The following is a 24,485-nucleotide window of genomic DNA, read 5'->3' as shown; positions in this document are numbered from 1 at the left end:
TAATGGCACAAACTGGGACGTGCTGCTGGGCTGGCTTCCTGATACCGGCACTGTCGAGGTGTTCCTTATCGTTCAACCCTGCTCTAATGACCACACCAGTGACAAGGGGACAGATCCTGGGAGGGCAAGACGAGCGGCAGGAGACCATGCAGAAGGACCTCGCTGAGTCTGAGGGCTGGAGAAGGTTTGCTGGAAGGTGATAACTGAGCTGAGACCTGGAGAATGAAGAGGAGATAATTATGTTGGCGGGTGTGTTGAGGTGGGAGGTGACTCCAGGCTGCAGGAAGGCTCAGCCAAGACTGGAAAGAACCGTCGAGAAATGAGGGTGAAGAGGGCACGGAGAATTGAGCTCTTTTTTTTTTTCATGTTAAAGTGATTATAAACAGAGAAGAAAACGCAAATATGGCACTCAATGTAATTCCTTTTCCCCCAAGAATGAAAATATCGCAGTTTTTCAGAAAGAGGTAGATGAAGTTGACCCAGAGAACATTCTCAGCCTCTCCCCACCCCATGGAATGTTGGTGGCATTATCAGGGCTGAGAATGATCCGATCTGAGAATGCCACGTAATTCTGTTTTTCTAGTTCACTGAGTCAATTCAGAGGGTTGGTTCACATTAACCGAAGCCATGGAAAACAGATGTATGAGTAAAACTGGCTGCTTAATTTTGCCTGTCAAGCCGAAATTGTCAGGTCAGGTGATCAATGAAGACTACAGGCAGAACGCCACCAGGGAAGGCAAATGCAGAGTCTAATGGTTGACAGGAATGAGAAGAGACCCAGGTGGTCAGTAACCCAGGGGTGACCATCTGATGCATCTCTCTCCACTAGAGAGACAGACAGAAGTCTGAGTCCCAAATAAGAATACGGGGCTTAAGAAAAATCTCTAACCTGATTTAATAGTGTTGCCCATTCATCTAACTATCTTTATTAAACTTTTACTAACAAATAATATTAGGTCATAAAATATAGTGAAATATAAAATTAATATCATAAAATATATGATTTCATTATTTATTTTATAATTAAGTATGCTATGTAGTGATAAAACAAATATAAATTTATAAAATAGAATGACAAAAGAAAAATAACACTCAGAAAAATATGTAGGATTTGATTTCATATGTGTCATTATTTTACAAAAAAACTTATCGTCAGTGTGATTTTATTCTAACAATTATTTTCTACTAATAATCTTTCCTCTATTATTTTTCATCTTAAAGAAGCACCTATTGAGAGTCTTTTCAGACTTTGTTCTCAATTATTATTTTTCCTCTTCATTGTCAAAAGAGCATCTCTCAAAAGTCTTCAATTTGAGATATTGACAGTGGTATTCATTACAGGACACATTTTTAATTTTCTCACTACTTGTCATGAGACTGAGAAGCAAGGACAGTTCAGTGGCCGTGAGCAGCTCTAATGCCAGAGGCAGTTTCTGAATGTCGTTTGTCACTAAGAGAAACCAGGGCTCCTTGGAGAAACAACTGGTTCGGTATCTGGGGCAGGAATTGTTGAAGAGAAGGAAAGAGCGTGTTGCTATGCCTGAAATTAAAGACTCCTGTGGTTCTGGGAAGTGAATGCAAACTAATCTGAAGGGGCTCCTTTCATACACCAATGATAGAAATCATAATAGAATCATACCTATCAAATGCACAAAGACCCCGCAACTCATGTAATTGTCATTTATAATACAGTAATGACCTCCCTAGGCAGTCTAGGGAACCAACTCCTGTCTGTTAATAAAAGCCTTTTCCATACACACAGAGTTTCTGAAGAGTTGATATGAAAACTTCCCTCTATCTAGAAGGATCACAGTTAATTAAAGCAGAAATGATGAGCTAGAAGATCATCAGATCCCAAATCTATATGAGTGAATAGACCTTGGATATGAATGTTGCTGAGATCATTGGTTGAAACATTTGTAGGAATTTTCATGATGGACAGATCAGGTGAACAATATCAAGAACCACCTGTCAATTTTACATCAGGAAAATATCCTGTTTTTCCTAATGTGATGTCATAGGAATGTATCATCTAAAGAATCATTTAAAGGATTCTTGCCTCAAAGAATCTGAATCCAGGGCTGGAGTGATAGCACAGCGGGTAGGGCATTTGCCTTGCACGTGGCCGACCCAGGTTCAATTCCCAGCATCCCACGTGGTCCCCTGAGCACCGCCAGGGATAGTTCCTGAGTGCAGAGCCAAGAGTGATCCTTGTGCATTGCCGGTTGTGACCCAAGAAGAAAAAAAAAAAGAATCTGAATCCAATCATAACTAGGTTGGCAGGAAGAACGGGCTAGAGGAACGAAGCATTAAACCACTGAGGGAAAGACAGACAGTCAAATCTGGAGAGTGAGACAGTCTATGTGACAAATGAGCCCATTTGGTTGACCAAAGGATGAAAGTAAAAGAGGATGAGAATGGGGGAAAAGTAAGAAACGAGGAAGTCAATGTCTTTGCTCACCTCTGGCTGCCATAACGAAATACCATAGACAGGGGCTGACACACGACAGTGACTTTCTCACTAGTCCGCTAGCCCGAAGTCTGGGATGAGGTGGTGCTGTGATGAACTCTCTCTTCCAGGCTCCAGATGTTGCTCAGCTGGACTTTCATGAACCTGGAGAGACCACCCTCTCCTCCCCTGAGCACCCCCCAGTCCTTTCATAGAGCACCCCGCTCATTTAACCGTAACTATCGCCTACAACCCTACCTCCACATAAAAGCATCCTGAGGTTGGGGCTTCACAGATCAGTGTGAAGAGGACAGAGTTCGGTTCATAGCACAGACCACCAGATGCCATGTGTGGGTCTTGCTCAGACTGTGATTACAACACAGCCAGTATACAAAGAGATATTTGTGCAGGCAGGACTGGGGAGATGGCACAAGGGTTGAATACTTGCCTGGTATGTACAAGACTCCAGATGTGATCCCCAGCACTGCACGTGTGGGGGTCCCAGTGACCTGTGAGCAGCACTACATCCCCAGGCCTAGCACTGAATCCCAACTCTGGAGCCCCCCCACCCAGCACGCATGCACGCTCACACACACACACACACACACACACACACACACACACACAAAGACATTCATGCAAGAATCAGAAAAATATTAATGTCATCTATTAGATATGTACCTGTAGCTGTGATGAAGTTGTTGTGGTTATGTGTATTAAAAAGATGCATTCACTCCTGCATATACATACAGACATTTTTACTTTTGAAATCACATCAAATCTGGAACCTGTTTTATAAGAATCATGATTAGGACAGAAGTCGAGAAGAGGTCAAAGGTGAAGCCAGATCATCCAAATACCAGTGACTGTTGACACACGGTGCCAGAACTTGGAGTTTTTTTTTTTCTTGCTTTGGTCACACCCAGCGATACACAGGGGTTATTCCTGGCTCATGCACTCAGGAATTGCTCCTGGCAGTGCTCGGGAACCATATGGGATGCCGGGAATCAAACCCGGGTTGGCCGCGTGCAAGGCAAATGCCTTACCCGCTGTGCTATCGCTCCAGCCCCAAAACTTGGAGGTTTATGACATTATTCTTCTACTATCTGTGGGATATTGGGGCTGGAGTGATAGCACAGTGGGTAGGGCTCTTGCCTTGCACATGGTCAACCCAGGTTCGATCCCTGGCACCCTACATGACCCCCTGAGCTGTGCCAGAAGTGATCCCCAAACACAGAGGAAGGAGTGGCCCCCTGAGCACTGCCAGGTTTGCTCCCCCTCAACAAAAAACAAAAGAATATGTGTGATACTGAAATTTTTGTAGTAATTTTTAATTGCCTTATAAGATTTTTATAACAATGAATTTTTTTTTTCTGTGTGGCACTGAGGACTAAACCAGGACCTCACACATCTCACAAGACACTCTACCACTGAGTGACATCCTCAGTCCTAATCAAAAATATTTCTAGGAGCCAGAGAGAGAGTACAGCAGGTAGGGTGTTCGCCTTGCACGTAGCTGACCCAGGTCCAAACCCTGGCACCGCATATAGTCACTTGAGACCCACCAGGAGTCACAGAACCAGGAGTAAGTCCTGAGCACCACCAGGTATGGCCTAAAAACCAAACAATAAAATAAAATAAACCTTTTGAATGCAAGAGAGAAGGTGGAGAGAGGCTTCTGAAATATACTAACCACATGCAAAGTGCCCACTCGTACACGGCAGATGAGTACACAGCGGATGATAAGCAAACATTTGTGAGAGGTTGAAATAAATCCACTATGAGTTGTTGGATATTGTTAGCATTTATTGCTAATTTTGTTTGGCATGATTGTGAAGTCTTTTTATTTTGTTTTTTGTGCTTTTTGGGTCACACCCAATGATGCTCAGGGGTTACTCCTGGCTCTGCACTCAGGAATTACTCCTGGCAGTGCTTGGGGGACCATATGGGATGCCGGGGATCGAACCCGGGTCGGCCGCGTGCAAGGCGAACACCCTACCCACTGTGCTATCGCTCCGGCCCCAAAGTCTTGGTGTTTTGAGGCTCTTATTGTTAGAGCTAATTTGGTAGCACTTAGAAGCTACCATCCAAGAAGTCTCCCATCCAAGCACTAACCATACCCGACCCTGTTTAGCTTTGGAGATCAGATGTGATTGGGCACATTCAGGGTGGTACATCCATATACAAGTCAGGGACTGGCGGGATAATACGAGAGTTAAGGCCCCTGCACTCTGCACTTGGTCCATTAGACTTGGGGATCACTTTAAGGAGCCCATGGGAAAGAAGCCCCAGTGCACATAGCAAGGTGACCACCCACAAGTCACCAGGTGAAGCCTCCCTGGGTGGTGCTTGGTCCTGAGCTTCTCAGTCTCCTAGTTAATAAAAATTAAAATAATAATAATAATGTCTGTTATTTTCACCTGTCTGGGGTATATTGCTATTGCAGTTTCAGTTAATGGCCAGCCAAACTGACACAGAAAATTCACCATCCCATTCAGCGTTTGTTTTATCTAAAATTTACTTTAAAATACTTTTAAAAGAAAGAAAAAAAATAACCAAGGAAGATAGATGAAACACAATGGGCCAGACGTTATTAAGACCAGGTGATGAACAAGAGGCGTCTCAGTAGATAACTATCTAAAATTTTCTACCACAGACCCTTTCAAAGAAATAGCCACAAGACTATTTATTGTGTTTCAGCCCCATTCTTACAGGAAGAATTCACAACTTTCTTTGTCCTCTGAAGATGAATGTCTTAATAATGAAGCTCTGTGAGTGCTTGTATCCAGCTCTGATGTGTGACTTCCTTTTTCCTATGCAGCCCGCAAGTTCTCATTAAGGTGTGACTCAAGAACACAGGGTTCAGTCGAATGACCGAATGACCGAATGACCTCAGAACTCAGAATGGGAAGAATAGTGTCAAGAGCATTGTCCATTTCCTTCTGAATCTGCCATTCATCGGTTTCTGCAACTGCAGCTGCAGTCGTTGAAAGGAGCTTTTGAGATTTGCCTTTCCAAGATCTACCTGGTATGCTGCATTATCATACAAGTCCCTGCAAAGGTTCAAAGCACACTCCCTTGGGAGTAGAGAACTTGTACAGTGGAGAAGGCGTTTGCTTTGCATGTGGCCAACTCAGGTTTGATTCCCTGGCATGCAAGATAGTCCCCCAAGCACTGCTAGAAGTGATTCCTGAGTGAGAGGCAGGAATAACCCCTGAGCATTGCTGAGTGTGGCAAAAACAAACAAACAAACAAACAACAACAACAAAGAAACACAACTATAATGCCCTAAATACCATTATTGGTATTTGAATTGTTCCACTTCTATAGTTTTCACGCTTTGCCAAGAAAAGCTTAGAATATTCTTTGCTAAAACTATTTATATTTAATTGCAAATATTTGCCATTTCCTAAATATTTGCCATTTCCTATAAGAGCATTTCTGTTTTGTGGATTTGGTTTGGTTGGGGGGAGGGGGCATACCACCTGTATGCAGAGCTAACTTATGGCTCTGTATTCCGGGATAATTCCTAGAAGGCTTGAGAGACCATTTGGGACGCCAGGGATCAGAATGGGTCAGCCCTGAGCAAGGCAAGTACCTTACCTGCTGTATAATCTCTCTAGCCCTGCATTTGTTTTAACCAAGCATAGGCTAGTGGTATCAATAGTAAAGCAAAGTTGTTAGTATCTTATTTTTCTTAAGAATATACATAACTCTGGGGCCAGAGAAATAGTAAACTGGGTAGGAAACTTGCCTTGCACACAGCCCAGCCGGGTTCGATCCACCGCACCACATGTGGTCCCCTGAGGCCTGCCAGGGGTGGTCCCTGAGCACAGAGCCAGCAGTAAACAAAACGAAAACATCAAACAATAAGAATCATGTAGGCAAAGTGACTTTGTGGAAGGCACCTGCCCTGCCTTCTAGAAAAATATTAGTAATGTTTTTCACTTCATTATAAATAGACTCTTAAAGGTTGAAGCCTTTGTATCACTATTAGGATGGGCATTTTCAAAAGACGCATGCGCTACATTTCATTATAAGTTTCAATATCAATTCTCCAGTTTAAAAAAAAAAATCATTCAAACTTTCAGCTCAGGGGCTAGAGCTGTCGTACAGTGTGTGGGGCACTTGCCTTGCACGTGGCCAACCTTGAGTTCAGTCCCTGGCTCTCCATATGGTCCCCCTGGAGTGATCCCCGAGTGCAGAGCCAGGAGTACGCCCTGAGCACAGTTGGATGTGCCCCTCCCCCCAAAAAAAACCAAATAAACAAAAAAGCCATAAAATCTCAGCTCAGGCAGAATGGGGTCAGAGAATATGTAAAAGTGGACATAAAGGCAGAGGTCCGTTTTATCCCCTCTGTTCCTCACATCATTCACAGCAGGACCTGGCAGGCGGAGAGGATGGGACCCAGCCTGGCTGCTAAGTGACAATTAAACCAAATTTTCAGGCAGGAAAATCTGGGTCTGCCCAGGGAACCCGGCTGCCCGGCTGTCCTGATTTGACTTCTCAGCACAGGGCTCCAGCCCTCGGAGGGTCTTTTCCTGTTCTGGGAGGTTCTGAGAGCGCCAGGGGACCGTGTCCCAGCAGCCTGGGTGACTGTCCAGGTCCCCGAAGCCTGACAGCAGCGGATCCCGAATAGTGTCTGAATCGTGTCATGTCTGAATCGTGTCGTGTGTGACTAACTGGGCTGCCAGACCCCAATGCGGGGCCTGTGAACATCCACCAACTGAACCACACATCTTTCTAGGGCATGACAGTGAGTCTGCCATGTATGCAGAAAGAGCCCAGGAGGGCCCGAGAAGCATCCGCACCCCAAGGCCATCCAGGAAGTCCCAGAAGAGCAGAGTCTCTGTGTGTGTGTGTGTGTGTGTGTGTGTGTGTGTGTGTGTGTGTGTGTGTGCGCGCGCGCGCGTATGTGATGAGGCTGGCAGGAGGGCAGGAGCCAGAGACCACAGCGTGTGTATTTGGGTCACTCCAGTGCTGGCACGCGTGCCTTGAGGAAGCGCTGAGCCACATAAATAGCCCCTGGTTCGGTGCCAGGTGGAGCCCAGACCGGGCAGCGGCGGTGGGCCTGTCACGCTCTTGTGGGTCAGCGAGCTCCCGGGAGCCACAAGGGCGCCAACCCTGCAGAGCCGGCAGAATTAGTCAGCGATCCCCCAGAATAGTGTTGCTCACTCACCCTCGGCCACAGTACATCCCCTGTGGCCCTCCTGAGGGGACATGAGGGAGACTCAGGGGCCACAGGAACTGAGCAGGATGGGAAGGCCATCACGGTGGGTACACGGTTGAGGAACTTGGGTCTAGACCAAGGGACATGGCCTGACTCCATGTGGAGGGACCACTGCAGAGCGGGGTGCGAAGGTGAGGCAAAGTCCCAGCAATCTTGAGTCTGCAGCGTTTTTGTGTTTTATTGAATCACGGTGAGCTACAGTTACAAAACCTTCATGATTGAGTTTCAGTCATACAATGATACAATGATCGAACACCCATCCCTCCACCAGTGTACATTTTCCACCACCAATGTCCCCAGTATTCCTCCCCCCCCTCCTGTCCCACCCCACCCCCTGCCTCAATGGCAGACAATTTCCTTCTTACTCTCTTTCTACTTTTGGGCAGTATGGTTTGCAGTGCAGATACTGAGAGGCCATGATGTTTGGTCCTTTATCTACTTTCAGCACACAATCTCCCATCCTGAGAGATCCCTCCAACCATCATTGACTTAGTGACCCCTTCTCTGTCCCAGCTGCCTTTTCCCCCAGCTCATAAAGCAGGCTTCCACCTGCGGAGCCAAAGGTATCTTCAAAGATGAAATGCCACTGACTGAGCAAGTGGAAGCAGAGATAAACAAATGGAACTATCTTAAACTAAGAGCCTGCAGCTTTTGACTAGAAATTTTCTTTTTCTTTTTCTTTTTTTTTTTGGAGGGGGGCGCTTTTTGAGTCACATCCAGTGATGCACAGGGGTGACTCCTGGCTCTGCACTCAGAAATTACTCCTGACTCAGGGGACCCTATGTGATGCTGGGAATCAAACTCAGGTTGGCCATGTGCAAGGCAAACGCCCTACCCGCTGTGCTATCGCTCCGGCCCTGGGATTTTACTTTACTAACTATCATTGATTTATCATTTTTGTGACATTTCAGGAGATTAGTTCCATTCATTTATATGTGTGTAGGTGTCACCATTTCCACAAAAACAAGACAGAGAGGGAAAGAGCTGCGGGGGAGGGAGAGAAAGAGATGTTCCTTATGTGGGACAAAATAAGAAACACAGTAAGAGAACAACCAACAGTCAAAGTCATTGGAACTGAGGATCTTGTCTCTCTAACTGAGTGTACATGGGAAGGGGGCCCAGGAGGGTCCTTGGGACCCTGGTGGAGGGAAGTGGGAACTCTGGTGGGGAGAGAGGGGTAGTGGAGTGATGTATGCATGAAAAGTGTGATTAACAGCATTGTCGATCCTGGTACCTCCATAAAAATGGTTAAAAAACAAAGTCTAGAAGAAAGAAGGTGTCATGAAGATCAGTCAGAGGCTGAGTCTCAAAGCCGGCAGTTGAGAGCTGAGTACAGCCCCAGGCCCCCTGGTCAGGCAAGTCCCATGTCCTCCAAGTAAATTGCCACTCCAAACCGTTCCTTGAATATTCTTATCCATCCCAGACACAACAAAATCTCCGATGGGAAGGGAGCTTTATGCTGTAAGTCGAGCTCATTAGTCCAATAAATGAGAGCAGAAAGGCTTTCACCCAAGGGGGGCATATTTGCATCAACTATGTAATTTACCACTGAGTCGAGTCAGTCAGAGGTCCCCTAAAAGACCTGCCTAAGACCCTGAATTATGTTTTGATCAAATAAAGTAAATAGAAAACCTTCCCAGGCTGAGAAAGCGAACCTGCCCACTTAAGTCAATACAAACCAAGGCTCCCCTCGGCAAACCTGTGTATGCTGTTGTTGGGTTATAGAGGGGCTAGGGCTTTAATTCTGTGCCTCCTCAAGAGGGGCTGTATGTATCCACGGGCATCTGGGAATGTACCACATGCTTTGATTCCGCCTCCCCAGCCAGAGGCACATCTCCAAAACAATGACTTTGCAACAGTGGAGTATTGGCCGTTTTCCAAGTTTCAACCATTTCTACCAGCACGAAACTCTGCACCCCTGAAACGTGAGCTGAGATTATATAGCTACATGAATCCAGCAGCATGCCACGTGCCTAAAACCGACGCAGCAGGACATGCCAGCGATTTCTCAACTGAAATGGGAGATCTGATGTGAAAAAGAAAGAAAACCGGAAGGTCGGAGAGATAGAACAGCAGGTAGGGTGCTTGACCTGGATTCTATCCATCGTACCCCATATGGGTCCCGGAGCCCTGCCAGGACTGATCCCTGAGTGCAGAGCTAGGAATAAGTCCTGAGCACTGCTGACTGTGACCCCCGAAAACAGAACAAAAGAAAAAAAGAAAAAGGAAAATTGCAATAGCTTGCTTAGACACAACACTACTTTGGAAGGAAATCGATTGTGTCTTAAACTCATCCAGCCTATCATTTAACAAACAAACAGAAAATAGTAGGCAAAAGAGAAAAGGACCAAGTTGCCTGAAGAGAACTTCCAGAGGCAGAGGAAATGCCAAAAGGGGCCAGGGTTCTGGAAAGGGGGAGAACCCAGCCGAGCAGCACTTTCCTAGTGGGCTGAAAACCGAGGCCGGAAAGAGAAGGGCCGAGAACTTCCCATTGGATGTGCCCACGGGACCTTCAACAGCCATGTGCCCACGGGACCTTCACTGGCAGAGGGGACAAAATCCTGTCCCCAGGTTCAGTGAGGAGGTGGGAGGTGAGCGAACAGACATAGATCTGGGGGTCTCCTTTGAGGAGTTTGGGCATCAAAGCAGAGGCAAGAGAGCACCGTGTCTGCAGGGGCACCTGCAAGGAGGAGCAGCTATACCACTCCCCACCCATGGGGAGAGCCATTAGGAGAGACAGGAAGAGCCGGGAGAGAGATGAAACCCAGGAGCCCCTCACCCCCCACAAGGAGCAGGGGCAGAGGGGAAACCAGGAAGCGAGTCATCTGCCTTCAAAGGCAGCCCAGGCTGCTGACCAGTGGAGAGGCCTAATAAACATCCGGCTTCCGGCGTCCTCAGAAGAACCTGTCCCGGTCTCTGTGTCCAGCACACTGGCAATCCTCATTTTTCTGGGGCAGGAGGGGGATTCCTTCCAAACCCAGGAGGTGCTGATTCTTATGAAAGACCCTCCAGGGAGTATCTTGCTCCTTTGGCATTTTGAAACCACCACTCCTCTGTTCAGAAGACTTGTCTTGTCTCTCGGTAAACTGACTGGGAAAGTGGCCTCCATCGCTTTCCACTGTTATTCCTGCTTTCAATGAAGGCTGCTCGAGTGGGCCCTGGCAGCATCCTTTATTGGTCCGGGGGGAGTAAAGTCCAGGGTGTTTGGGGGACCCAATGCACACAGCACAAGACCCGTCTTCTCAGGAGTAAGAGAGAAGGAGGTGCGCCCGCCGGGACCAGGCCCGGTGACTGAGAAGGCATAGTTGGACTTGTCGTGGCCGGATATCCCGTCTGCAGCAGTGAATGCACGCCCTGGACAATGACCACGGTCAAAGACTCCTAACATGTCACCCATTTCCTCCGCCAGACAGCCTGCGAGATGGCTGTTCTGTCTCAAACTGATAAGGAGACCAGCCTTCAAAGAGATGAAAGACTTTATCAGAGATCACAGACACAGACACACACAGACACACACACACACACACACACACACACACAAAGTGAATTCTAGAACTGAGACGGGGAGCCAGGCGGGCCAGACTTGAAATTCCAGCACTACTTCACTCGCCCCGGCTTCCACAGGTTGGGGGTGATCCAGTCTGGTCCGGGGGTTCCTTCAGAAGATTTAATCATGTAGCAGTGCCCGGGTTTCGGATTCCCAATTGCAGAGAGAACAAGTCCACACACGATAATGCAGAAGCAAAGAAACTTTATTACTAGCTCGAGCCATTGCTAGCTCGAGTTATAGTCCAAGTCTCATCCAATGCAGGGGAGTCTTGACAAGGACCCCGACTCCAACTCACAGTTCATACAGGGTTCAGAATTAAGAAGCAATTTATATACTGGTCTATTTTCCGCATTGGCCCTATTACAACCGTGGTCAGCATTAGGAAATGGTTAGAGACAGTTTCTAAGGAGGGGACAGTGACCCCTCATGACCGGCCAGACCCAACTGCCCAGTTCCTTATCTCGGCAAATTACTCAACTGGGAGTTAACCAGCAACTGCCGAGTCCTGCTCCGGGGAAACAGACACTGAGGCCTGGTTGAGACTTAATGTTGGCTGCAGCTTGCCATGGCATCAGTTTTGCCCTCACAATATTCTGACTGAAAGTGTTGGGAAACTCGGGAACGGGCCGAGGGCAGTTAGTCTGGGGGTTCCTTTCCTCAGCTCTCCAGGGGGCATCCGCACAGTCCAGGGATCCCAGGCAGGGAGGCTGGCGAAGGGTGCTGAGGGAAGGAAGTGGCTCCTTCCTCTCAGGTTAGCTGCTGGGGTCTCCTGGCGCAGAGGAACGGGGCAGCCCAGCCCTGGAGGCAGAGCAGCATGGCTAAGTAGGGCGACATCTCAAGAGAGGAGCACCCCTCAGCCTTGCACCAAGCCTCTAGAGGGATTCTCCGTAGCCTCTACCGCAGACGCAGACTCGGCCCACGACAATCTCAGCCTAGATTTGTGTTTGGGCTGACTCAGCTTACATGCCCTCCCTTACTCTTTAATCTCAGCCTCCCTGTTCTTAAAAATTATCTTCTCTTAGGAGCAGGGAGATGGCTCAGGGGTCAAGGGACGCATGAGGACTGGGGGCTGATCCCCAGAGACACGTCATTCACCTTCGCCTGAGCATCCACTGCCACAGGCGATCTGAGTCCCAGACACTGGGTGGGTCTAAGTGGTATCTCATGGGGAAATAAGACAAGGCCTGGATGGCCAGATAGGACCAGAAGTGACCCTGCAGGTCCCCTGAGCACTGTTTGGGAGTCTCCCCCCCCCCCCCCACTAGTTACCTTTTTAAATGTTGTATTGTGTGTTATCCATCTTCCTCTCACCCACATATTCTCCTCCACCCCTAAGTGGAAAATAAAATAATAGAGGGCTGCTTGCTGCTGCTCTACCTGACACCGTATCATTGATATCATTATGATTTATGTCTTTTAATTATTGACTTTGTTTGGGGGAGCCACACCCGTGGTGCTCAGGACTTAGTCCTGGCGGTATTCAGGGGTGGAAAGGACTGAACCCGGGTTGGCTCCCTGCAAGACTGGATAAACTCAGTTTTGGAATGCGCCCCCGTTCGGGCTGCTCCTCCGGTCCCCAGGTCCAGTGCATGTTGTTTTCCTCTCACGGCACACCTGGAGCATCACTTAGAGGCAAAACTAGGCTGAGAATGTGGGGGCGCAGCGGGAGGAACTGGCTTCTGAAAGCTTCACAAAGGGGTGCCGCTTGGTGACGTCACTTCCGGTGCCCGGAGTAGCAGGAGCTGCCAGGGGGGCTCACCGCCAGGGTCGGGGCTGGGTAGGAGTCTGGTGGGGAAAAGCCAGTTGAGGAATCCAGTGGCACGGCCAGGATGCGTGCAAGGAGCCTTGGAAGTTTAGAGCAATGCAAGCCCTTCTGCCCCCCGACAGGGGAAGCAAGGGCGAGGCAAGGATCCGGGAGAAGCTGGATGGAGCCGCGCAGCTAAACCAGCGCGCAGCATGAGTCACCCGTGCCAGAGTCCCAGGGGTTGGGGCTACAGGACCTGGAAAACCACTAACAGCTGGTGAAAAATAAGATTTCTTTTTTCCTTTTTGGGTCACACCCGGCGATGCTCAGGGGTTACTCCTGCCTCTGCACTCAGGAATCACCCCTGGCGGTGCTCAGGGGATCATATGGGATGCTGGGAATTGAACCCCGGTCAGCCGCGTGCAAGGCAAACGCACTACCCGCTGTGTTATCGCTCCAGCCCCAAGAAGACTTCTTTTTTTCTTTTTGGTTCACACCTGGCGATGCTCAGGGGTTGCTCCTGGCTCTGCACTCGGGAATTGCTCCTGGCGATGCTCAGGGGACCCTATGGGATGCCGGGGATCGAACCCCAGTCGGCTGCATGCAAGGCAAAATCTGGACTGTGTCTCCGGCCCCAAGAGAAAACATTTCTTTAGGACTAACCCCCGAGAAGGATGTGAAAATACATCAGCACGTGAGGCCTACCAACTTTCCGAGCTATTCAAAGATGATCGTTTGTCATTTTTTCCAAAATATCTGATCCCGTGTCCCACCGGCCCCCGTTGCTGATGGGAACTGAGTCAGGGTCAGAGTAATCACTCACAGGTGGGATTGGGTCAGAACAGCAGGAAGAATACCTTGGCCAGCTCCTGGAACCCAGGGCTGTGGGTTACACTCTCAGTTTGCACTAAAATCTGCCCTACCGAGATGGGGGTCTTTTCAAACTTGCAATCCTTTCTGGAAAATGCCATCTTCATTAGTAAGAGTCAAGCAGGCATTTCATTTATGTTTTCTGGAAGGGATTGTCACGGTGTTGAAAGGTCTTTATAAAGACTCTAGAAATGTATCCGAGAGGGACGGAAGGACATCCCCTCAGTAGGGAACCTCAGTTCCAGGTGCTGCTTCGAACGATTACAATCCCTCAGTGAGCTCTAAATGGTTAGGATCCTCCACATAGCTTGTCCAGGCCAGGAGCTGAGCTGTGGGGTGGGGCCCTGGGCAGCTCCCAGGGGTCTCCAAAGAAGCCAACTGGCCTAGGGCAGTCCCCAATTTAGAATTATCTGGATAGATTTTGTTTGCTTGTTTGCAACATTGATGACCAGACCACTTCCTCCAGATTCTGACCCAATTCTTCTGCAGAGGACCCTGGTACTGTATTGATGTACCAGGCTGAGAATTATACAGCCAGATTGAGAATATCTGGCCTAAAGCTCCTAATTAAATCAGTTCCTGATCAATGAACCACCCTTGAATCTCTTCTCTCCCAGATCCTCCATTTTTACTGCGGCTTTCTGCAGCCAATGGGGCTGGAAACGTTTCCTTTCTCAGCTTCTCTTTTCTATGTGAATTAAAAGGAGCACCACCTTGAGCTATCAACCTTGATGCCTTTGCGCATACAGAACTGGATCTCATTTGGAAGTCGACTCATGGATTGCAGTCTACCAAAAGTAGAGACCAATCCTCCTTGCCCCTGTTTTCTCAGCCAGGAATACTGGTCAATGGTTGGAAGCTTGCCGTGATATGTGGTTGGGCGTAGGGCAGTTAGGATAAAGAAGGGACCAGTATGACAATAATAGTTGGAGGTAGTCACTTTGGACAGAGGCTGAGCGTTGAAAGTAGGTAAAGCGATATAATTGGTAACCTCTCAGTATTGCAAACCATAATGTCCAAGAGGAGAGAGAGAGAGAGAGAGAGAGAGAGAGAGAGAGAGAGAGAGAAGAAAAGCACCTGCCATAGAGGCAGACGGAGTAGGGGTGGGGGTGGGAGGGAAACTGGGGAGATTGGTGATTGGTGGTAGGAAACATACACTGGTGAAGGGACGGGTGCTGAAACATTATATGACTGAAACACAATCATGAATAACTTTGTAACTGTGTCTCTCACTGTGATTCTATTAAATAAATTTTCTTAAAAGTTAAAAAAAACTAAATAGAATTCACGAATCACGAAATCCCATTAATCACCAATTTCTCGGGTGGGCTCAGTAACATCTCATTTCGTCCTTTCCCTGAGATCTTAAAAGTCCATCTCGGCTCGGCCCTCCTAACGATGTTGCACTGGGGGCTCTTCAGGGTCACGGGAATGAGATCCAGCTTGTTACTGGATACTGCATATGAATACACCATGGGAAGCTTGCAAGGCTGTCCCGTGTGGGCAGGAAACTCTCACATGCCCTGCCCACATGCCCAAATAGAATTAAATAATTAAAAAATAAAAGGGGGGAGTGCAGAAAAAGGTCATAGGAAAACACAAATAACCCCATGCAATCCCTTCATCTAAGTTACTCTCTCAGCTTCCAACCTTCCACAGAATTTTATCCCTCAGTTCATAAGCCACCACCCGTGGGACAGCTGGTGATGAGTGAGAGACGCCCTGCAGGGAGGGGTGAGCAGTTTCGTACCTTGGGCAGTGAAAGAGATGTCAGTCCCCCACCGTGGGTCGCCTGGGTTTGCACCGCACCGCTTCACTTAACTGTGGCTATTTCCTCCCAATAAACATACTTGATCCTCCGTATCTGTGGTTTCTGCGTTCACAGATTCTACTCACCTCTAGGGCTAGAGTGATAGCACAGCGGTTGGGTGTTCGCATTTCACGCGGCCGACCCGAGTTCAATTCTTCCTCCTCTCTCGGAGAGCCCGGCAAGCTACTGAGAGTATCGAGCCCTCGAGGCAGAGCCTGGCAAGCTACCCGTGCGTATTGGATATGCCAAAAACAATAAGTCTCTCAATGAGAGACGTTACTGGTGCCCACTCGAACAAATCGATGATCAACGGGATGACAGTGACAGTGACTCACCACTGAGGTGTGAACCCAAGGCTGGGAGGGGCAGAAAGGGGGCTCATGAGGGATGCAGGGCAAAGTCTGTCTGGAGGGGACACAAGAATCTGCAGATTCCGGTATCTGTGGCAGTTCCTGGAACTAAGACCCCTCAGACCTCCCATGAACTATCCCTTTGAGAAGAGAGGACCATAGCTGCACATCCATTAATTTTTGTGAGAAAGACAAGTAGCAAGGAAAGGTGAGCTGTCTCGTCCAACCACCTGGGAGAAATGAAGTAGCATCAAGCTAGGTCCTTGTGAATGTGAAGCTGACAACATTTTTTATCCCTGGGTTTGTGTTGGCACCATGCTGAAATAAGCTCATGGGTTGCCTTGAAATTTCTGGGCCAGATGGCTTGGAATCTGAATTTGGGGGGTCTTTTAGAAAGGTCAGTATTTCTACAGCAAAAGCTATTAACACTGTCATCCAAGAGATCAAGAAACCTCATCTTAGCTTTGTATCACATCTGGCCAGGTCGGACCGCCATCACAGCTGGGAGCCTTTAGAACTTTCCAGGAGATTTGCAGATAAATGTGGAGCTAAATATCAGAGAGGGTAATTAGATGCAGTAACAAATGTTTATTGGACAGTGAATATTTGTCAAACATTCTGCAAAGCTCTAGAAATGCATACATTTGACAATAACCTGGGAGACAAATGTTAATATCCCCATTCTCAGGAGAGAGCGTCACGGGGGTTGAGTAGCTCGCTTAATATCATGAGACTAATTTTTTTTTTACTTTTTTTTCCCAGGTCAGTCATTTTGTGGCTGTTTTGTGTTGTTCAGTCACAGTGTAAATTAAAATCTTACCATTAAAAATGTTTACATCGAAGGGTGGAATATTTCCAGGTTGACTGGCAGGGTCCTGAGCTTTGATTGGAACAGTCTGGCTTCAGAGCTTTAAATGTACCTTCTGTTTTTATTATCTGTCTTCCAGCAGCAGAAATCAAGTCACTCAAAACAGCCAGAGCGTCTCCCCTTGGATCACCTTGCAGGGGTGCTGTGGGGGTGGGGAATTCCTGGTTGATTCACTTCATTCATTTGCTGCTGTCAAAAACACCCCAAATGTGCTGGCATTTTACCAGAATTGGATCCATTTCAATAAAACAACGTGTGCTAAAGTAGTCTTGTAGAATTAAAGTGGGACGGTTGGGGGGAAATTTTTCCTTAGTAATGGGGTGCCACATGGAGACCCAGAATTTATAGAGGCAGCGCACCATCACACCATCAGCAGAATGGACTCTCCTCTGAGCATTCGCTATCCTACCAAGTAAAACTGAGTCCTTTCTTGTATTGCACCTGATGTTTTTGAGAATACACTTGAAGGCGCAGGAGCAATAGCACAGCAGGTAGGGCATTTGCCTTGCATGCAGCCGAACCCAGTTCGATTCCCAGCATCCCATATGGTCCCCTGAGCACTGCCAGGAGTAATTCCTGAGTGCAGAGCCAGGAGTAATCCCTGTGCATCACCGGGTGTGAACCCCCTCCCCCCCAAAAAAAAACCACTTGAAACAAATTGCTCCACCAACGAAGAACAGCCATGTACCACCACCTATGGAATCAAGATAGCACAGCGGGTAGGGCGTTTGCCTTGCACGCGACCAACCCGGGTTCGATTCCTCCATCCCTCTAGGAGAGCCCGGCAAGCTACCGAGAGTATCCCACCTGCATGGCAGAGCCTGGCAAGCTACCCGTGGTGTATTCGATATGCCAAAAACAGTAACAACAAGTCTCACAATGGAGATGTTACTGGTGCCCACCTGAGCAAATTGATGAACAACAAGGACGACAGTGCTACAGTGCTACTACACTTGAAACATTCTCAAAGCTTTATCAGAAGAGCACAAATGTTCTCGCGATTGTTAAAATAGAAACTCTTGAAATCCACACAACCATTCAAGATTCTGGAAGAACAATGTGCTTTGTGTAGTTATTTTCATTCCCGCCCCCCTTTGAAATGATCGTGGTTACGCAAACATACAGATAACCTGATCTGCCCTGCATTCATTCTGTGATTAACTACATTTTAGAAAGTTAGAGAATGATTGTTTTCCCATAAATATGTTCTGTAAGATTTTTTCTTTTCTATTTAAAGAGTTATCTGCATGCTCTTTAGGGAATGAAAATATCTAGATGGTGAAATCCAATGGGGAAAGGACTCATCTATAGGAATTTAGAATATGGGTAACTGAACAAGTATTTGTTGTTCTGCTGGGCTAGTTGGTTGGTCTGCTACCTCTTTACAAAGCTCCCCCTGCTGTTGAATAAAGCCCAGCTGGGCCCTAGTCTCCGTCAACTCCAGATGCGTCTAATGATCTCCAGACAATCCACGGAGCACTTAGCAACGACCAAAACTAGAAGATTTGGTCAAATTTGGAAAATATCAGGCACAGAGTAATTCCTCTACTCAAGTATTTGCTGAATGGACTAGGATGTTCCTACCAACTTCACACCCTGAACCAAACAAAGCTGAAAGTGGCACCTTAGCTGCTCTCAGCCTTTGCCTGCTGCCTGTGTGTGACCTTGGACAAGTCACAAGCACTTTGTTTATTTGCTCAACAAACGTTTCTCTGATCTTTAACCCATGTCGGTTTCCACCCCAACCTCCCTGTCACATGCTAAGTTCGCCATAATGGGAGATATGTTCTCATGACCCTTATTAATTGAGAGGTACATTGGAAGCACAATGGGGAAGACATTTTTTTTTAAGGTTACTGGGATCTACCCAACACCAGCTGGTCTGGATCGAGGTTTGAGAATTTAAGAATTTGCCTCTGATCAATTCCCAGTTACCAGGTATTGTCGATGTTGCTAGTCTAGAACTTCATGTTCTAGAACTGCTCCAAGAGGAAGAGATCACAGGAGGAGAAGTGCAATGGTAAGTTCTCTATGCACTGAGACAACATTTCTGTAGACACAGCATATTTAGTCAATTCTAGGACCTTAACCTCTCTGAAATTGGGATACAATAAACACTGACTATTCTTTTATGCATTTAAGTATCTCCAAAATAAAAATGCATTGGGTATTTTTATATAATATAAATATTATAACATTTAAACAGGAACAGTAATCAATATCGTGCGGTGCTGGAAACAGGGTGGATTTATGGATCAATAGTATAGAATGGAGAGTGCAAAAATAAATCTACATATCTATGGGCCATTGATTTTTGACTAGAATGTTCTCTGACCACTCCATGTAAGGGGGTATAGACTTTTCAACAAATTGTGCTAGAATAAAACATGGGAAAAAAATGAAGTTGTATGTCCATCTCATGCCACACACACACACACAAAAAAAAATATGTTAAAACAGATTTTCTATCTCCATGACATTATCTTGTCTAGAGAACCACCAATAAGTGGACATATGTAGTATTTAGTATACAGTCACTTTGCAGCCTCGTGACATCTTATAGCCTAGTTCTTCATCTAGGAGAAACTGGCAAGCTACTGAGAGTTTCCTGCCAGCATGGGAGAGCCTGGCAAGCTCCCTGTGATGTATTCATAAGCCAAAACCAGTAACAATGATGGGTCTCATTCCCCTGACCCTGAAAGAACCTCCAATGCGGCACTGTTGGGAAAGACGAGTAAAGAAAGGCTGCTAAAATCTCAGGGCTAGGACGAATGGAGACATAACTGAGACCACTCAAGAAAAATCGATGATCAACGAGATGATGATGATGCTAATGAGTGTACAGTCTTTGTCCTTTGTGTTGATTGATTTTACACCGCATCATTTCTTTTTTTTCACTTTTATTTTATTTTTGTAAAGTTGCTCACAATAATTCATACATTTAATATTCAAACACCAATCCCACTATCACCCATATTCCCACCATCATGAAAGTGTGTGAAGATTGTTGTGTTTCATCAATCTGGGTTTATCTATGTTGTATCATGTGTCAAAATTCCCTTCTTACGGATAATAATCATCACTGGTGTGACTACACCAAGTTTTATTTATCCAACTGTGCATAGCTCCAAGAGCTGTTATTCCTCTCTGTATTGTCCCTTGAGTCTTTCCAAAAGATGGAAAGAACATTGGTATACAGACAGCTGGATTCATGTTTTAGTTCTTTGGGGCGTATACCCAAAAGTGGAGTTGTTAACTTCTATGAAAATTCTATGCTTATGGAGAGTATCATGCTAAGTGAAATGAGCCCGAAAGAGAGGGACAGACATAGAGGGACTGCACTCATTTGCGGAGTGTAGGGTAGCATCACATGAGGCTGACACCCAAGGACATAGAGACAAGGGCCAGGAGGATTGCCCCATAGCTGGAAGCCTGCTTCATGAGCAGAGGGGAGAAGGCAGATGGAATAGAGAAGGGATCACTAAGAAAATGATGGCTGGAGGAATCAGTTGGGATGGGAGATGCATGCCGGAAGTAGATAATGGACCAAACATGATGACCTCTCAGTGTCTGTGTTGCAAGCCATAATGCCCAAAAGTAGAGAGAGAGAGTATGGGGAATATTGTTTGCCATGGAGGCATAGGGAGGGTGGGAAAGGGGGGTTTATACCCAGGATATTGGTGGTGGGGAATGTGCACTGGTGGAGGGATGGGTGTTTGATCATTTTGAGATTGTAACCCAAACATGAAAGCTTGTAACTATCTCACGGCAATTCAATAATTTTTTTTTAAAAAGCTCCTAAAGAAAAGAAAAAGAAAATTCTATGCTTAGCTCTTTGAGAACCTGCCAAATTGTTTTTTCATGACTTTCCCATTTCACACGGTCTCTGGCACTGTATGAAGCTTCTGACTTTCCTCCCCCCACACCAACACATGTGATCCAGAGGTGTCTCCTTGTAATTCTGTAGTTAGTCATGTTGAGCATCATTTCATGCATTTATTGGCAATTTGCATATCTTCCTTAGACAAATATCTATTTTTGATGTTTGCTTATTTTTAAATCAGGTTACTTGTGGGAAGTTGGATCATTTATTTTTGCTATGGTGTTATAGTTCTGTATATATTCTAGATATCCCTCCCTTATAATATATATGAGCTGTGAAATATTTTTCCCTCTCTATGGGCTGTTTCTTTACCCCACTTGATCACAACATTGGACTTTGAGTCCCAAATGGGCCCCAGGGGGTCATGGAAACACTAAACAAAATTAATTAAATAAACAAGCAAGTAAGAGGCATGCTTAGTAAGAGGTGGGATAGAGGGTAGGGACTAGATTTAAGGGAAGGTAGGGAGAAGATTTCTTTCACTGAGAAAAACAGTCTTTTTGACCATAGATTTTATGGTTCAGCCCAACAGGTTAGAACCACAACAAGTTGCTCATGCCCTGCTTTTCTATTCTGTAAAAGGTTTTTTTTCCCCCTCGTTTCCCACCTACTCAGGAATGAAGTACAAAAGTGATGTCTCGCGGGCAAGTCATCTTTTTGTAACTTTGCCTTTGGGAAGCTGAATTAAGCAGAGAACACCGCCCTTTTCAGATACAGTTTGAGATCAAACCATCTCCAAGTGAAGTGTCACTGCTAAGCGGAAATGTGCAACTGAGGGAAATGTAATTAACCATGTGAGATGAAAGACGGGTTCTGTTTCTATTCTTCTACATTAAACGATATCAGAAACCTCTGCTGTGAAGAAGGAATCAGAGAGCAGGCAGCAAAATAAAAGTCCTGTAAAGCAACTTATTCAAAAGAATATTCACTGTATCACTGTCATCCCGTTGCTCATCGATTTGCTCAAGTGGGCACCAGTAACGTCTCCATTGTGTGACTTGTAAGTATTTTTGGCATATCAAATACACAAAAGAATATTAGTGTCTAATATTTATTCATAATTTTTTCTTTTTTTTGTTTCTGGGTCACACCCGATGGTGTTTAGGGCCTATTCCAGGCTCTGCGTTCAGGGATCACTCCTGGCAGGGCTCAGGGGACCATATGCAGTGCCAAAGATCAAGCCTGGGTCCACAGTGTGTGCAAGGCAAGCACCCTACCTGCTATACAATCTCTCCAGACTCTTCGTTTTGGTTCTTAACAAGGCTCCCTAAATTAGACAGCACCAACCTCACAAAGCCAAAATTCCCCCTTCCCCAAATTAGCTCTAAGGAAAAGCTACACATTCATTCACTACACTAGTTCCCATCCCAAATTAAGCCCACTGTGTCATCCCATCAGTTCTACCAGAAGTTTTTACTGTGCACTCAAATGACACCCTGATGCTAATAGAAGGCCAATAATGTCCCATGCCGTCACGATGCCCTCTGCGGATCTAAAGCACAAAAATGAAAATTCCAAAGAAGTTAACTGGCAGAAATGAAAAACTCCAGTTCAAAGGAATTTTGAGATAAATTATGAGATAAACTTATGAGATAAATTCTAAGTCCAGATTCCTTCGGGTAATTTGAAAATAACCCAGTCTTGGGTCAGAACGATAGGACAGCAAGCAGGACACTTGCCTTGCATGTGGCCAACCCCTGGTACCACACATGTTCTCCCGAGCCTGCCAGGAGTGATCCCTAAGCACAGAACCAGGACAAAACCTTCAGCACTGCCAAGTGTGGTCCAAAAACAAACAAACAATAAGATAAAACGACCTCAGTCTTTCCCAAAGTCTTCTCTCAGTGCCAGCCAGAGGGTGACTGATACTTGGGTAGATGGAGGGGCCCTTTGGAAGCTCCGGCCTGGAATGATTACCCCCCTTCCCAATGTCCCAGATCCTACCCCTTCAGAAAATTCAGAGGTTTTCTGGAGGAAGGCTGTAAGTGTCCCTGACTCCACCACCTTGTTGATTCAGGTGAAACAAACAAAAGAACAAGCCAACTCCAGCTCTTAGGGAAGTTATTCACACAAAAATTATGTTCTGGAAATCAATCCTTGATGTGGTCTGAGACACCCAAAGCTTGGTGTACTGAGAAAAGTCAGAAAAGGTCTCACGGCCAGAGTAATAGTACAGTGGGTAGGGCGCTTGCCTTGAACACAGCCAAGCTGGGTTCCATCCCTGGCATCCCGTATGGTGTCCTGAGCACTGCCAGGAGTAACTCCTGAGGGTTGCTGAGTGTGGCCCAAAAAATAAAACAAGAAAGAAAGAAAGAAGAAGAGAGAGAAAGAGAGAGTGGGAGGGAGAGAGAGGAAGGAGAAAGGAAAGAAAGAAGGGAGGGAGGGGGAGGAAGGAAGGAAGGAAGGAAGGAAGGAAGGAAGGAAGGAAGGAAGGAAGGAAGGAAGGAAGGAAGGAAGGAAGGAAGGAAGGAAGGAAGGAAGGAAGGAAGGAAGGAAGGAAAAGGACAGGAGAGGAGAGAAGAGGAGGGGAGAGGAGAAGAGGGGAGGGGAGGGAAGGAGAACGGAGGAGAGGGGAGGAGAGGGGAGGGGAGGAGAGGGGAGGGGAGGGGAGGGGAGGTTTCCTCAGTCTCACCAGAAAAAACCTAGTTAATCCCTACTCCCCAGGAGCTGTGAGATGCTCAGTGTTGAGCCAAAAAAGTACTCAAGGCTCTCGGCTTACCACTGTACTCTGCTTCCTTTCCAGGAGTCTCATTTTAGAGACCCTCCCAGGCTGTGAAGTTCAGAAATGTGCTCCAGCCAATCATTGTACCAGCTAAGATGGAAAAACAGCCAGTGTCAGTGTAATATCGAAAGTGCCCAAGTTATACAAAGTCCCATAAAGAGTTCGTCTCCTTCTGGTGAAAGAATATTCTCTTTTTCAGAGATCACCCCTTTGAAATTTCACTTGTTCCTCATCTGAACCATAGAATGTGCTGTCGAAAGAGTTCATCTGTGGTAGGAATTCAGCAACCTAAGTGGTGAAAACCAAGACTCTCCTGCTTGGAGCCAAGAGAATCAGGAATGAAGGACAAGATGACTGAAAATAACTCCAGGCTTATTTCAATACATTTGCATAGTGAAAATATCACACCCTTGCACCGGGGGATGGTTTACAATGGCTGTGACAGTCTCCTGGAACTGACCCAATATGGTGAGAATCTGAACGGTTCCTGAATCCAGGAAATCTCCACCCCCAGGGCCCTGTTTCTGCCCTGAAAAGTTGCAAATATTCTGCCCCTTAATTGATTTGTCCAATACCTATATTGACTAGCAATCAATATATGTAAAGTGAGGGCAACTCACTCTGGAGTTTGCCCACCCTCTGACACTTGGAGTTTGTATTATTACTTTCAATATCCCCTAATAAACATGTTCTGTTCTCTCTTACGTGACTTGTTCATGAATTCTCTCCTGTGTGACCTGGTACCTGGAACGGAACTTGACAGTTGTGATACTAACTGGCCACATCCTGCACCATGACTAGGTGGATTAAAGGTTCTTCAACCAAGAACTTGTTTTCTTTCACCTTTACTACACAATAAAACTACTAACATCCCTGGATTCAACCAACTCAGATTAAATGAGAATTTGGAAGAGGAAAGAAGGAGAAGACAGAGGAGCTAGATATGGGATGAGTTTTTCCAGATCTCACATGCTGCCAGGGTTTAGAAAAAAGGGTCTTGCTGCCTCCC

At 46.4% G+C, this 24,485-nt stretch overlaps 1 long non-coding RNA gene across 3 annotated transcripts in view; it reads left to right on the top strand.

Annotated features, from left to right (window-relative positions):
- The window catches only part of LOC129402120 (uncharacterized), a 59,177-nt gene extending 34,997 nt beyond the window's left edge, over nucleotides 1-24,180 (top strand). For 2 of the 3 annotated variants that reach the window (XR_008628551.1, XR_008628552.1), the window contains 3 exons: nucleotides 5,271-5,477; nucleotides 21,370-21,754; nucleotides 23,498-24,180. This is a non-coding gene — a long non-coding RNA (uncharacterized LOC129402120). Of the gene's footprint in view, nucleotides 1-5,270; nucleotides 5,478-16,950; nucleotides 17,070-21,369; nucleotides 21,755-23,497 lie in introns of those variants that run through there. The other variant, XR_008628554.1, reaches the window with a different exon arrangement.
- Nucleotides 24,181-24,485: the final 305 nt, after the last annotated feature.

Source organism: Sorex araneus, chromosome 2 (genome assembly GCF_027595985.1).
Source record: "Sorex araneus isolate mSorAra2 chromosome 2, mSorAra2.pri, whole genome shotgun sequence".
Lineage (NCBI taxonomy): Eukaryota > Metazoa > Chordata > Mammalia > Eulipotyphla > Soricidae > Sorex > Sorex araneus.
The sequence above is the reverse complement of the archived record's forward strand: the minus strand, read 5'-3'. Positions and strand labels throughout refer to the sequence as shown.